The sequence below is a fragment of the Cardiocondyla obscurior genome, linkage group LG01 (genome assembly GCF_019399895.1).
Source record: "Cardiocondyla obscurior isolate alpha-2009 linkage group LG01, Cobs3.1, whole genome shotgun sequence".
Lineage (NCBI taxonomy): Eukaryota > Metazoa > Arthropoda > Insecta > Hymenoptera > Formicidae > Cardiocondyla > Cardiocondyla obscurior.
Window position 1 is genome coordinate 8,568,943 of NC_091864.1, and position 14,578 is coordinate 8,583,520.

The 14,578-nt window shown below is 45.1% G+C and overlaps 1 protein-coding gene and 1 long non-coding RNA gene across 3 annotated transcripts in view; one reads left to right on the plus strand and one right to left on the minus strand.

Annotated features, from left to right (window-relative positions):
• LOC139104993 (uncharacterized) overlaps window positions 1–14,578 on the minus strand; it is a 130,383-nt gene that overhangs the window by 42,781 nt on the left and 73,024 nt on the right. The window contains exon 7 of the long non-coding RNA XR_011546110.1: window positions 6,298–6,332. This is a non-coding gene — a long non-coding RNA (uncharacterized lncRNA). The remainder of the gene's footprint in view (window positions 1–6,297; window positions 6,333–14,578) is intronic.
• The window catches only part of LOC139104815 (cyclic GMP-AMP phosphodiesterase SMPDL3A), a 39,811-nt gene that overhangs the window by 4,837 nt on the left and 20,396 nt on the right, over window positions 1–14,578 (plus strand). The gene's annotated exons all lie outside the window — the stretch shown is intronic.

Consider the following 14,578-nt stretch of genomic DNA (forward strand, 5'->3'; position numbering starts at 1 on the left):
TGTTGGGTTCGATGGAAAATGCACGTCGCGCGCGAATGGATTAAAAATTTTTTAACGAAATACCGCTCTATAAAACTGATATTGTAACGCACAAAAGAAATAGGAGTTATCGAAAGGGGAGAAGTCGAGTGTCGCTTTATTTTTTTGTACCTCTCTTCGCGTTCGCGACGGACTGACGCTTGTTCGTATTTTTTTACAAACGATCAGAGGTAAATACGCGATCCTATTTCCACGAAATTGCGAGGTACAGGCGACGATTAAACGCCCACCGCGAAACTTTCGCGGAATAAATTTAGCCACAACGTATTTTTAATCCCAGCGAAAATTAGACTATATAATCTCTGAGAAGTTGAGAGATTAATCGAAAAATAAAAAGAGAAAAAAAAAAAAGAAAAAAAGAAAGGAAAACTGCATCGACGAATTCAATGTTCCTGTTAGCTTTTTCTAAAACGTTAATTTATTTTCGCAGATATCTCGCGTTTAAAACGCAGTCGGTTTGAAATTCGGTACCACATCGCTATAATATCATGGACTTCGGTGGGTCTTTTCGAACGATACTTATCGCTCGCGGAGCGTCAGCGTTCTCTCGGTAATCCGTTTGCGCCCGTCGGGCCAACAGACGTCGCTTTTGTTTCCGGAGAGACGTTTTAGAGATTATTTCATCTCACGCGGCGCAAAATAGCACTCGGGAACTAAAGAACATTTTTCGAATTATTATATTATTCCGCATTACATTGGCGTCCGCTCGGGCGGAGATTCCGCCGGCGCGGAAACTCGATTCTTGTGATTAAACCGAGTTTTAGATTAACGACGGATACACGACACTCTCAATCTCGTTAATGTTTGATGCGGAAGTGGTGAGAACGCGGGAGAGAACGAAAGAGAAAACATGAGAGAACGAGAGAATACGATGAGAAAGCTGCGCGCGATGATAGATGGAATGCGACGTAAATCTTATTTGCCTCTATCTACGTCCATACCGTAGCGCTTCCCTGCCAATATTGTCCGTTTTCGTATGCAACTTTTAACAGCCGAGATGTGTCGCTGTCATGCAGGCTTTCGTTCCCTCGGTATGCGCCCTCACGTATACGCCGCGCAAATCCGCGAGGAGGACGACGCGCCCGGACTTATAAGTGATAAGCGCGGCTCCTCGGAGTGCCTGAAAAATATCGAAATAGTCGAATGCCGCGCGCGTTTCGCTCTGGTCTACCGTTTCCGGGGCGGATATCTCGCCGAGGGGAGAAGCTGTCAGGCGTCGTCGTCGCTCCTTGCGAAACTCAATGCGATGCGGGGAAACACGTCAAGATCTTTGACGTTAATGCCGGATAATAAAGTTTCCTCCCTTTCTTTTATTTTTTATTATTTCCCCTCTTTTCTCTCTCTTTCTTTATCTCTCTTTTAGTTATACTCTTCGTTAGAGACTTCGCGGGAAATCTTCCGTTTTTAATTCCCGGCAACTTTGGGCCGCGCGGCCGCCGCCACGTTTTAGTTAATGAAAAATCGACCGCAACTTGATTAAAGACTCCGCTATTAAAATTAAGGTCAGCGCGGATCTAGGACTCTCCATGCGGAATATTGATGGGACGGGATTTGATGGATAACCGGTAAGGAATATCGATAGACGCCGTGACTTCCTTCGCGAAGCTGAAATATTATTGTTGTCGCGGGCGTTTGCCGATAAACCGCGCAAATGCATTACCAACATATTTCTATATGAAAAACCGACGGGAAGACAAAAGCGTATTTAATATATTTTCCGTCGATCGTGAACGGAAGATGTGCTCGCTCATACTTGACGTTATTAACAATCTCCAAGAGCTGATTCAATTGTAATAACAATTTCGTTGTTTAACTGTAACTCCCCGGGTGAATTAAAAACACGTTAAATATTAATCGCGCTTAGATTCGATCGGGTAAACGGAAAAGTGCCGTCCGCCGAGCCCTTCCGCGATACATTTTCCAGCGGCGATATCGATCTGCTTTATTAAAAAGGTTTGTTTCCTCTTGTAACTTCGGCAGTTAATCCGCCCATCGGTAAGGACGTAGCAGTCGAGTTATTATTTATTGCAGAGCGAGATTGCACTCCCGGTATCGAAAGAAATCGAGGTAGGAAGGAACGGACCTCGCTTTTTCTTCCTCAACTCCGAACTGTTTTTCGCGGCAGACTCGGGGAGTTGGCGAGGGATAACGTCGCCCGGTCACACGGAAAAGCGTTAAGAGCTATCATCTCGGGAGACTCGTTTCGCGCGTCGTAAATCACGGCGGGAAGTCCAGCCGACTCTTTGACGCGTTTTATAACGCCTTAAAAATGACCATTAATTATCGCCCGGCCGCCGCGCACGGTCAAACGCGCGGTCTGAAAGCACACATCCCACCGGCAGCGCACATCCGTGTCGGATTCGCATAAATTCCGAGCATACAGCTGTCGCGACACCGACCACGGAATAAATTCACCAGGGCAAAGAACCCGGGGACTCCGATTCGTGGCAGCGCAATATCGTTGCTCGCAGTAACAATCGATCTTTAATTGCATCCTTAAGCTCGTCTCCGCTGACCTTTCGCGGCCTCCGGCGCTTTCGTGAGCTTCGTACACCCGTAAATAATTCAACGCGGATTCACCCCCGGCTAAGCCGATTACTGCTATAATAACGACCGATGTATAAAATAAGGACAAAAAAAGAAGAAAAAAAAATAGAGAAAAAAAGAATATTGCCACGTCGTGTAATAACGATCGCCAAATGGAACGCGTCAAAGGGAAATTCGCCCAGCGGATCGCGGAACAAATGCGCGATTCGTTCCGAAGTGCCGCGTCGACCGCAAAAGTGTTAATGGCACGCGGGGCCGCGGCATTTCTGCGTCATGAATATGCATCGTGGGATTATACATCGAACAATAGTGCATTACGACCGGGAAGGCACTGGCGAAGTGAGTCGCGGTCGGCTCTCCACCGCGGGAGAGAAAAGAGGGGGCATCAGAGGGACGAAAAGAAAGAAGGTGAGTCAGGCCGGGAAATAAATCTTCCGCGGTCCTCAAATTAAGACGACCGACGGTGCGCGAGAGGACATTTACTTCCCTAATGCATCGACATGATTCCGCGAATGCTAATGCGCCCCCCGTGCCCCCTTTTTCTTCCTTTACGGGCTGACGTGTGATAACGATCCGCGATAACGATCGCCCCGGCAGTGCACGCGCCTTCTTCCGCGCCGACTTCTTTTTTTTTCCTCTCTCTCTCTCTCTCTCCTTTTCTTTTCCCCGCCGGTTGGGAGCTTATTGCGCCGTCACTAATCGATTCATATCAACATTCCGTGGATTTTACGCACCATTTTCCACACGACCGCGCAATTTCCTACGAGGCCATAAGAAGCGACCCCGAAAGCGCGGGGGAGCTTACGGCCGTTTATTATATTTAAACAGCCGTTTCCCTGCCCCCGCGCCCCTCGGGTAACGATTACTGCCGGCAATGAATGCGGTAACGAAGCGTGTCGCGCTTCAAAATCTCTTTCGCAAATTGCGGCTCGATATTTCCCGCGCGTTTCGGAAGCTTCTCTCAATCTCGGGGCAGTATGCGCGACTTTCGCATAACGGTGAGCGCGGAAAAATGTGCTCGCGACACGTATAAATTATTGGTATACACTAAATTGCGAAGGTGGTGTGTGTCCATAAGCGAAGAAGGATCTGCTTTACAGCCGTCAAAAAATTCATGCGCCCGGTGACATTTGTCATCCGCGTGCGCGATAACGGGCATAACGAGATTCCGGTGCCAGTCGGCAAAGCTGGCGTTGATCAAATTATTTCCCATTATCCGTGCCGCGCGCTAGTTACCGTAATATCTAAAACAGCCCGTAACGCCCGGTGGCGACCGCTAAACAGCACGATCAGCAAGAGGCGACGGCCGTTGCCGTCGAAATTTTCGGGCGAACGATGACGTTCGCGCGCGTGGCAACAATTACATTCCAGCAAGTACAAAAATTAATATAATAAAATATAATAATGTAATGTATAATAATAAAAAATAAAATAAAATAATATAATAATAAAAAAATATTATATTGTAATAAAATAAAATGAAATAAATTTTAATTGCGACACCTAAAATTTTATTTTATTTATTTTTCTTCTTTTTTTTTCCTTTTTTTTATACGAGTACTTTTATTCGCCACACCTCTAGCTCTTCATGCACCTGGCTTAACGAAACGCAACACGCTTTTTTTTCCACGGGTGACTGCGATGTTTGACACGAGCTCGCGTCGCGGCCTTAATATGCATCGGCCGTTTCGGTGCTCGCGAACTTCGCACAGTATCAATCACGTTTTATTGGCGTGCTGTCCGTACATTTTTTTACGACGCGCCGACACCAGGTATCCGCGATATAAATACGCTCTCCGTCTCTCTTTTTCTCGGCGCAATGCCCCCGTCGGTCTCCCGATTCATCAGCGGTAACAATGGACGTAAAATCCGCTCGAATGAGTCTCCTTTATTCCATCGAGATATCGCGGTATCAGTGCGCCGTGGTACACGTCGCAGCTCCTTAATTCGATCGCGGATACTTCCGCGGCCGGTAAAAAAAAAAAAAATATTAGAGGCACTCGTTGCGTGCTTTCGCACGAGCAATCAGACTCAATAACGTGGAAGTTCGTATAACATTAAAAAAAAAGAAAAAAAAAAGACGAAAAAAAAATCACATGAGAAATCGTTGGCACGTAACTCCGGAGTTTTCGTTTCCCAAACTAAAAGGAGCAAATTTTAATTAATGTGCAAAACGCAACTTTCCCTATTCTCTTCTTTGCGTCAATTAAAACTCGCTTTTGAAACGTTCCTCTTCCAAAAAAATCCCATACATGCAAAAGGTCCGGTGTGTGCGAAAGTTGTCGACCTGGAAGGGGCGGTGTTTTCACGGAGCACGGAACGTTGAGGGATGAAAAGGGTTAACGCGGGTAACGAACGAGTGCGTCGCGATTCCGCCAGCACTCTTTGTCTCGGCGCCATTCATTCAGCTTCTTCGACACCACCGCTGTGGAACGACCGGAGCACGAAACGCTCTAATCACGACGATTGTTTCATGGCGTGTACGCCGGCCGACTTCCTTCGACCGGCCGCTGTCGCGGATTTATTGCGCGTTCGCTAACCCGCTGTTATCGATACCGTAGATTATCCGCACGCACCCGACACCTCACCCCTTTCCTTGCACCTCATGATTTTAAAGATTTTGCCACTCGTGTCCTCGTTTCGCGAAGTTCTCTTTCTTTCCGACAGTTTTCGGCATTTCTACTTTTCAAGACGTACGCGGACGAATCGGGAACACATACGAGTTTAAATAATGTTTGTGCTAAATGCGGAGTGACTATAATTACAAATCGGACCCGCAGACTAAAAGGATCGGCAAGCAGAGCGAAAGAGAATATGTTACAAGACACTCACGATTGATTCCTAATTTTCGAGATTAATCCAATTTCGCCGGACGAATTTTCCCATTCAGCTCGACTTCAATTCGTCTATTTTTTCCCCCGTCTGTCGTACATTATTCATGTACTCCGTTTTTTTTTTTTTTTTTTTTTTTTTTACGTCACTTGAAATGAATGCAATTATTACGCGCGATACGCGTTATTCGATTTCCAATTCATCGGATTGCTCGCCTTTTATGATTCGCCGATTGTTATATGTATTTTGTAAACGTTTGATGAAAGTAGGAAAATAAAAAAGCGCTTGGTTATTATTTTCCGACGCTAATTATTCGTGCCGCGACCGGCTGAAATATCTCTATCGTCTTTTATCTTCTACTCACCAAGACAACTGCGATCGCATCGTGTACAATAATAATTAATTATTCACTCTACACTTTTGCGCGCGGCTCTACGACATTCCCGTTTGGTAAAATCGTATGTAAAAAAAAAATCTTTCCCGATTACTTTACAGCACTCTTGAAACGGCCGACGAACTGGCTGCAGTTCGTATTCATTATAATTACGGCATGCGGCGCTTTAATTTCTCCTTGAGATTTTTATCTAAGCAAAACTCTCGTTTCATTTAAATAAAGATCCAGAGAAGAATAGAGCTGTATAAATAAATTTATATATTACATATAAATTAAATTAAGATTTCTAAATAAACATTTTAAATGTTTTCAAATAATATTCTTTTAATTTTATATTTTATTTCTTTTTGCGCGCGTATAATAGCTGAGATTGTGTTATTTTATTGTATTAAATTAATTTTTCTAAAATTATTAATTTTTTTTTTTATGTATATAATTCCCACCCGAATTGCTTACTTACTAAAAAAAAGAACCATGCAACTAACCTTGAAAGACGCGCAGCAGCGGAGTTTTGATGTATCTGCAATAAAAAAATAAAAAAATTAAATTGTAGACATATACATAAACAGCGCGGATGGTTTCTTCTAGTATTTAATAAATAATGATAATAATTTTACTTTTAATAAAGTGTTCAAGTACAGAATAACCCTTCGACTCGAAAGCTCCGTTAAGATTTTGCCCTCTTGTACGCGCACCTTTCTCAAAACTGTTTGGGGGTCGGAAATATCTCCCGCTCGTCTTTAGGACTGTGAAATTTAGTAATTTCCCCGGGGAGACCCTCGCGTGTCGCGACTTTTCACACGGCCGCCTAAAGACGCGCGAAGTCCCTTGCGAAAGAAATGACGCGTAAATCGACGGAATCTTGATCCGAGATCGCAAGGACGGCCGCTTCTCAGGAATGCGGCGCAATTTAACTTAATTAAAGCTGCGCCGAGTGGATCCGGAGGGCGAACACGCGTACATTCGTTCGTCCGCTCTCTCTTTCTCTCTCTCTCTCTCTCTTCTTCTCTATCTTTCTATCTCTCTCTTACTCTCTCGTTCTCTCGCAACCCGATCGATATCGAGGAATTTTCTGCGGTACTGCTACTCGGTTTCGCCGCGCGGCGAGGATGCACGACATGCAGCGAGAGTGGCGCAGTTTCTTGTCACGCGCGCGTTTCGTGCTTTCGCGTACCACATTTCCGGTCGTCTCACCCTCGCACGCCCCGCCCGCCGTCGAACGTATTTCCCGACACGGCCGCTTAGAGACCGCATTTACCTGCAAAACGTTTCAGGAGCGCATCTCGGCGCTGCCGCCGCCGCAGCGGACCTATATACGCGCCGAAGGTAATTGCGCCCGAGATATTTCGTCGCTCAGGGCCAACTAAAACTTCCCGACGACTTTTGCGTTCACCGCGGCGCGCCAGCGGCGTGGTTTTTTTTTCCCGGGGATTTTATTCAAAAAGAAACCCCGCGCGCGTTTGCTTATTTTCAAGAGGATATAATTGCATTTAATTCAGCGGAAGGCTTCACGAAGATGGCCGGCATATCGTTTCTCCCGCGCGTCCCTCGCGGACGTGTAAAAACATTCGATTTTTTACGAGACTTTTTCTTGCTCATCGAGTGTAAAAAATGTGTTTTAATTGATCGTTTCGAGGAGCGACGGCGGCGCACGATGGGAATCGACTTCTTATAAATCGCCCGACTCTATGGAGGTTTTTGCATAAACTCGTTTGAACCATGCGCCCATTAAAAACTTAACAAGATTTATGGATCCGAGAAAGGTTAATGATTCGTGAACTAGACATGACGCCGCCGTGCGGTACAAGTTATTGTAGTTTTTAATCGCGATCGAAGGGGAAAGATAAGAGCGGTTCTCGCGGAAGGCGACAAAAGCGCGCTACCTGCACACGTTGAAAAAAAAAACAAAAAAATCCTAAGAATCGTAGAAGAATGATTTATCCGCGCGCATTTTTCCTTGTATATAATACCTTATATTTATTTCTTTGTCTAGTTTACGAACGCATTCTCTTGTTAATATTAGATTTTCATGAGCATCTTTGGCAGTATTTTCGTTGCATCTGCGCACCGATGTGCGTCAATATTGGATTGTCCCGTAGTATTTCCTCTTAAAGTCCCGCCAGCACCTCATCGGAAAATTCAAAAGAAGCCTGCCTCGCATCCGCGGTCACGGATCCGTTAACGCTAGGAGCGTTATGTACATACGTGATTGGCGACACGCCAGCATAACGAGCACGTATCCCCGTAAAAAGACGGGGAAAAAGCTCTCCAGGAATTCGGCGGAGGAATGTATAAACAGCGAGGGGGCGGGTCGACAAGATTGCTGATTAAAAGGGCTTGCCAGCGCAAAGCGGCACGGTGGGAAGGGAGGGGGCCGATTGTGCCCAAGATAGATAGTGGCCCGGGCGTTATTACGACTCTGCGCGATTTCTTGCAAGGGCGGAAAATGAGCCAGAACTTTAGCCTATTAAGCGCGAAGCACAAACCCGCCCGTCGGCGAGGACTGTACACACGCGATCGCCCGTTTGCGTTTTCTTTCCCGCCGTCAAGCGGCATCAATTTATTCCGCTCATCGTTACCACCAAGCGCGCTTCAGTGGCATGGTGAATGCAACCAATTTGAATCCCAGCGACAGATCCGTATCGATTAATTCGGTATCTCGAATCTTTAATGAAGATTGAGATAAGACAGCGTTTTTTCGTTGCAGCTCTGCCATAATAAATTCTCTTGACGAATCTTGCATAAATTATTCGGAAATAAAATTTTATTCCACTTATCGAGTTTTTTATTTATTAAGGTTTATAATATAATTATAAATATATATATATATATATATATATATATATATATATATATATATATATATTATCTCTAATAATAAGAAAAACCCTAAAATTTTTATTTGCCATTTTATATAAAATGTACATATGTATTGATATTGAAATATAATTTTATATAATTAAAAATATAGTTTAAACAATTAAATAATCTATTTCCGCGTCACTTATTTAAATTCATACTTATATTTAATCGGTTGACACGTCAAATCGTTCGACGTTTCAAAACTGAAACCAGGGAATTTATTTTTAAAGCTGAGCATAAATTTTTAATGAGATTTTAATTATTCCAAAATTAAAACCTTACTTTTAAAACCTATCAATTTGACATTGTTAATATTGAATTATCCTCAATTATTAAACACTACAATCTTTCGCGTTCTCTATTATTCAAGAAAATTTGTTTAAACTTTTACCGTTCGATCGTTTCGAAAGCATCTCGTAAGAATGGCGGAGGAGAGACGTAAGTGCACGGAGAAAAAAATGATTTTATTGCACTCCCGTGGGTCGAATAATGAACACGGCGCGAGTGAGCGATCAAAGAAAAACGCGGGCGAGAATCGGGCAGAGCCCTGCACAAAAGAATGTAGCGAGTCAGGTGAGAAATACGGGGACGGCGTCCCGGTGCTCGCGAGGTATCCATTACGAGTCGGGAAGCACCCCCTCGCCGGGAGCGAGAAAATAAACGAGAGTTCCAGCTCGTTAGCCGTCGAACAGCCTCGCGCTAATAAATGCAACACGCGATGTTCCATTTGCATCCGCGTTCGCAGCGACGACTGCGAGTCGGACCTTCGAGTTCTCAACCGGCTGCTTGAGGCTGCAAATCATCCCCGCCGCGACCGGATCGTATCAATAAAACGAATTTTCGAGCAATTTAATTTTAATCGTAAGCAGGTAGACAGTGTGGAATTTATACGTCAAGTTCGGCGCTTGTTAGGCTCGTTCTAATACATTAATCGCAAGCAACCAGCCACGACTCGCGACTGATGTAGAACTAGCCTCAGCTGCTTGTGATTACCGCAGAAACAGCGTTAAACAGCCCCGTACTACCCGCGCTTAATGAACGACGTTTCCTCGGAGCTCTTCCGACGAATTAAAGAATTCAAAGCCGTATTAAGTGGGATGGAGCATTTTCAAAGGGCCGCCGCGGCGGCGTCGGCGGCGCACGCGAATTAAATATGCGGGCAAATATTTTGCAAAAATTGCGGAATAAAGGACAGTCGTCCGTCTCCCTCCCTCCCACCCTTTTTCTCTGCAATTGAAAAAGATATATGAATATGTATGCGTTGAAAAGAGGCACCGCCCGCGTGCGCACTCTCAAACGGCAGCGTATTACGTATCTGAAAAATGCAGCCCGAAGGGCTAGTTAAACTAAAAACTCGCGTTAAAGCCCGCACGAAGTACCGGAGATAGGAGAGGATACGAGGTCTTTCGTGAGGGAGAAACGGAGAGAAAACGATACACCGCTCGCGAGTATATGCAACGTTCGCTGATTTAATTTCGGCGCATCACGTACGAGTGGCAGCTGACGTTCGCTGTCACTTGGTTGGGAACCGCTATCGTATTCAAGCTTATCGAGCAGTATGCTCGTACTACAAATAAGGCTATTCGTTTCTTCTTGCTCCCTCTTATGACCTCTCTTTCATTGTCGCTACTAATTTATTGCAATAATAAGTAATACAATTGTGAAAATTCAATTAAAGAAACGAGATTAACGTCTTTCTAAAATAGAAAGTAGTCTAGACCGCTTTATTTGAATGCTAACATTTTTATTTTTGATTCTCCTTTATATCGCTCTTTTTAAACTTTCATGTATGTTTGATCCTTTTCACATTCGAGAAGGAAAATTATTTCGACTGCCTCCGTAATGCATATTTGTCCGATCACCGTCGCGTTTGTTAGAGGATGAGTTATGGAAGCAATTTGCGCATGACAACTACAATCAGTGTTAAATAACAACGTGTTTTTCATCAGCGAATAACTTGAATAAATTTGCAAGAATTCTCCCCGTCGCGCAACATATCGTGAATGTTTGTTTATTAGAGTCTAAATTCTGCCTGTACGTTTTTTTTCTTTTTTAAATTTGTGCCAAACAAAATAAAAAGTTTTAGAACTAAAATAGCTGTAAAACACTTATCAGAAAATGAGAAAATATTTTAATATAAAAAATTAATTAACCTGGGAGATTTTGAATAATTCATAAAATAAATTTTAGCTGATAAAAGTAAATTTAGATTTAAATAAAAATTTAATTTGCTTTGACAAGACAATGTACAAATAATTTCGCGTTGGTTCGACGACAAAAGATGTGCCACGCGTAAAACGTACTACGAGCCCTGCGACTTTGCAGCCGGCCTTCGCGTCCTCGAGCACGTACGGACGTTCTTCAGGGCACTATCCAATTTCGCGGGGAAAGAGGAGGCGAGGGCAAATTTACGCACGATCCTCCACGGTCTCTTTTTCCCGCGGCGAATCTTTCTTCAAGAGGTCCAGCCCGCCTTTAAACCCTATCCCCAAAGGTCAATTACCGATAAACTAGCAGCGGGTAACGCGCGAGCTCGCGGTGGAAGAGGAGACGACGTGGCCTCGGAAAAGGGAGATGAGGATCGAAGCGACGCTCGTAAACGCGCGATGGCGAAGATACGGCGTTCGACGTAAAGCCGTAGACATGGGTTGGGAAGTTGTCACGTGAGTACCTCGGACAGGGAGCCCCGGGGTGCACCGTAATGCCCGGCAACCGCCGAGAGGAGTCGATTTACCTGAGATTTATAGCGTCACGATGAGTTCCCGCGTCGCCTCCCCCGTGACGTCGCGCTCGAGAACCTCCCGGAAGCAGCACGCAAGCTCGTCGTAAAGCGTCGCGTGGAAAAAATTTTCGACACGCCACGGTCGCGCGTAACGGCACGCAGCTCACACGTCCAGCCGAATGTGAACGGGCAAAATGCAACATCGCACGTGACAACATCAGCGAAGGGCTATTTATTTAAGATCAGTCACCGATAAGAGACTCGCGATAAGACGCGGCGAACAGTCAATTTTCCGATTATCGCAATCGCGATAGCTCCGTCCGACTTCCGGCGGAATAAAGGCTTCCCCGTTGATCGCTTCACATTTTCGAAACCTTCGCGCTCTATTTCGGTAAGGCTTTTTTTTTTCGACGGTGAAATTTTTTTTTTTTTGCATCCCTGGTGCCGCCGAAAATAGAGCACCGAGAGCTTGGGAGAAGAGGGATGATACCTCCTGTCGTCGCGAAAACGGACGCGGCGCGATAAGCGTAATTTACAACCTGTCGCGGATATTTCCGCGGCTTCTAAACGCGGCGCAATCTGCGCGCGTTTGAAGCGACGAAAAACGCGTTACGCTGCGTGATAACGCTCTCGCGTAATGACGTTTCCGGGACAATTTTGATTTGCATTAACGAGGCGGACAAGCGCGAGCGATCGGTGTGCCGGCACGATTAACGCATCGCCCCTACCCCCCCCTCTCCCCGTGGCGCGATAGGGGGTGGAAAAAGGGCGTCGGTTTAACGCACGAATTTATCAGCGCGAGAGCAAGATCGCAGAAGGGCAATTTTCCCCCTATTGAAACAATGCGCAGAAACACGCGCACCGCGGATAAACAATAATTACATATTAACAACGAATTAATATCCGATTTAAAAGTAATTCCGTCGTGATGTTGCACGAACGCGCGTTGTTTCATCCCGCGTTTGACGGGGCGTTGCGTCGCGTCGGTGTAAATCGGCGTAATTTAGCCTCTTTCAATTTGCCAACAATGCCGCGGCTCCGGACTGCGCACCGATTTAAGCAAAAAAGCCCTTTCGGAATCGGTAAATATTGAAACGCCACCCCGCACGCGACGCGCTCCGATAAGACGACAAATATTGAGATATGCCATTTCGCATGCAACACAATGACGCAATGTGGCGCTCTGATTGCAAGTTCGTTTGTCGCTGCAAGTTGGATTCTCGTTATTCGGCGAATATTTATCAACGTAGTTCGAGAAAAGTTCGCCGCGGGTAAAGACTGTTGGCTTTGAGAGTCGACACGAAACGCGAACTGGGAACGTGCCTCCTTCTCCTTACGTTCGCCGTATTTATTTGGCGCAATGATCACGTAGGGAGTGCGCTAAAAGCAAACAATTGCGGCGATGGGCCGGGAGAAACAAAAGTAATGCGAGCAGTAAAACGAAATCTAAAAGCGGCGGTGCGCGATTTATTTTCAAGCGCGATGAAATTGGGTCTTGAATTCCGCGAAAGGGTTGGCCAATCGAAAGCTCGGCTTCTTTCCGCGAGAATATAATCCGATCGACTCCGCGCGGCTCTGAAAAACCAATCAATGCACTTATTGTATTCGCGTGTATCTCCTTTCGAGCAGACGCCTCGTCCTAATATTTCTCCGTGCGCCGATAATGGGTAACGCTAGCGCGAATCTCGCGTCGGCTTCACGTTTCTACCGTGATAAATGCCTCCCGTAAATTAACAGAGCATCGGTCGATAATTTGTTGAAAGTTTCATCTGTTTTCGCCGCAAACGCCTCTCCCAATTTCTTGACGAAAGTATAACGCGATCAGTATTTATGTCGCGTTTGGGAAATACAAAAAAAAAAAAAAAAAAAAGAACTGCGACTCTGACGAAATTTCGAAAAAGAATTGTCCCTTTGTTCTTTCACACATCGTCGTTTCTAGATACAATTCCGGGAGGGTTTTAATCGGGAATGCTCCACCGGCCTCGAAGAATATCACCAAGAAATGACGACTACGTGCCTCCACTTTATCGCGATTCTCCTGATTGCCGGCGGCCGCGGCAGGAAAGATTGCGGGCGGGAGGAGCGGAATGCCCGGCAAAGGGCTATCGGATTTTCCGTGACACCCGCGCGATAGGCAGTTTGTTAGTTACTGACCTAAGAGCCGCCGATAATTACTCCGCCATCCGTGCACCACGAGGTCACTCGGATGACGCGGTATCGGGGTCAACCCGAGCGCTTTCCCATGCACGGAGGACCCGAAGGACGCGTGTCGCTCTAATATAGACGGGACACGAGCGCGACGGGGGGGTCTGATGGTCAGACAACATCCTCGATGGCCCTGTTCGACGACGTTATCCGCCTGGCAACGCGCCGGTCAAATGTAATCTGAGTTTATCGGGGCGCTTGGCGGCACGCAGCCCCCGCGATTTAATGTGCCGACACCGGCGGAATAAGAAAGCGCGGCTTTCAGCAAACAGTGGCCCTTCGGGAAAGTATACGCCATGCATTACCCCATTTCGAGGTTTCGCTGGAAACGCGGGAATTTACGCGTCCCTCCCCGCGAAACTTTGAGATTTATCACCGTAACTTTTCGTTTATGTACATATGTGGAGACGTAAGATTGCCTGACGCTTTCAAGGGCGGCTCTCTCCGCGCTGATCTTAAGTAATAAATAATATTATTGAATCCCCGGGGAAATTCTTTGTAATAAATTAAATTATGTATAACGCGTTGGCGGGTGCGTTGACGCAATAGAGTTTCGAAAATAATTTAAAGCGACACTGAAGGAAAACTTTTTTTAAATTAATATATTTACTCAAAGTTTTAGTTTTCGATGAGAATTATTTATTTTATTTAAGCGAAATTATTTAAGCAATATCAATACTTCATTAAAAGTTCTTTTAAAATATTAAATATATTTATTAAGTACGTAAAATTAATTAAATAAAGTATTTTTGTCGTAACATAATTTTTTTCCCCTCGGTGAGCACAAGGGATATTAATCGCGTAGCGACATATTAAAATTGGGACGAATTTTATTTTAAGATCTAGCGTAGATTATAGATTGTCGAAAGTTCAACGTTCGCAATCAGATTGAATTACATATGAAAGTGCGCTCTCGCTTCGTGAATTAAAATTTTATTCTCCGAGGAGAGAATCTTGAAATCATCTAGCTTAATGCT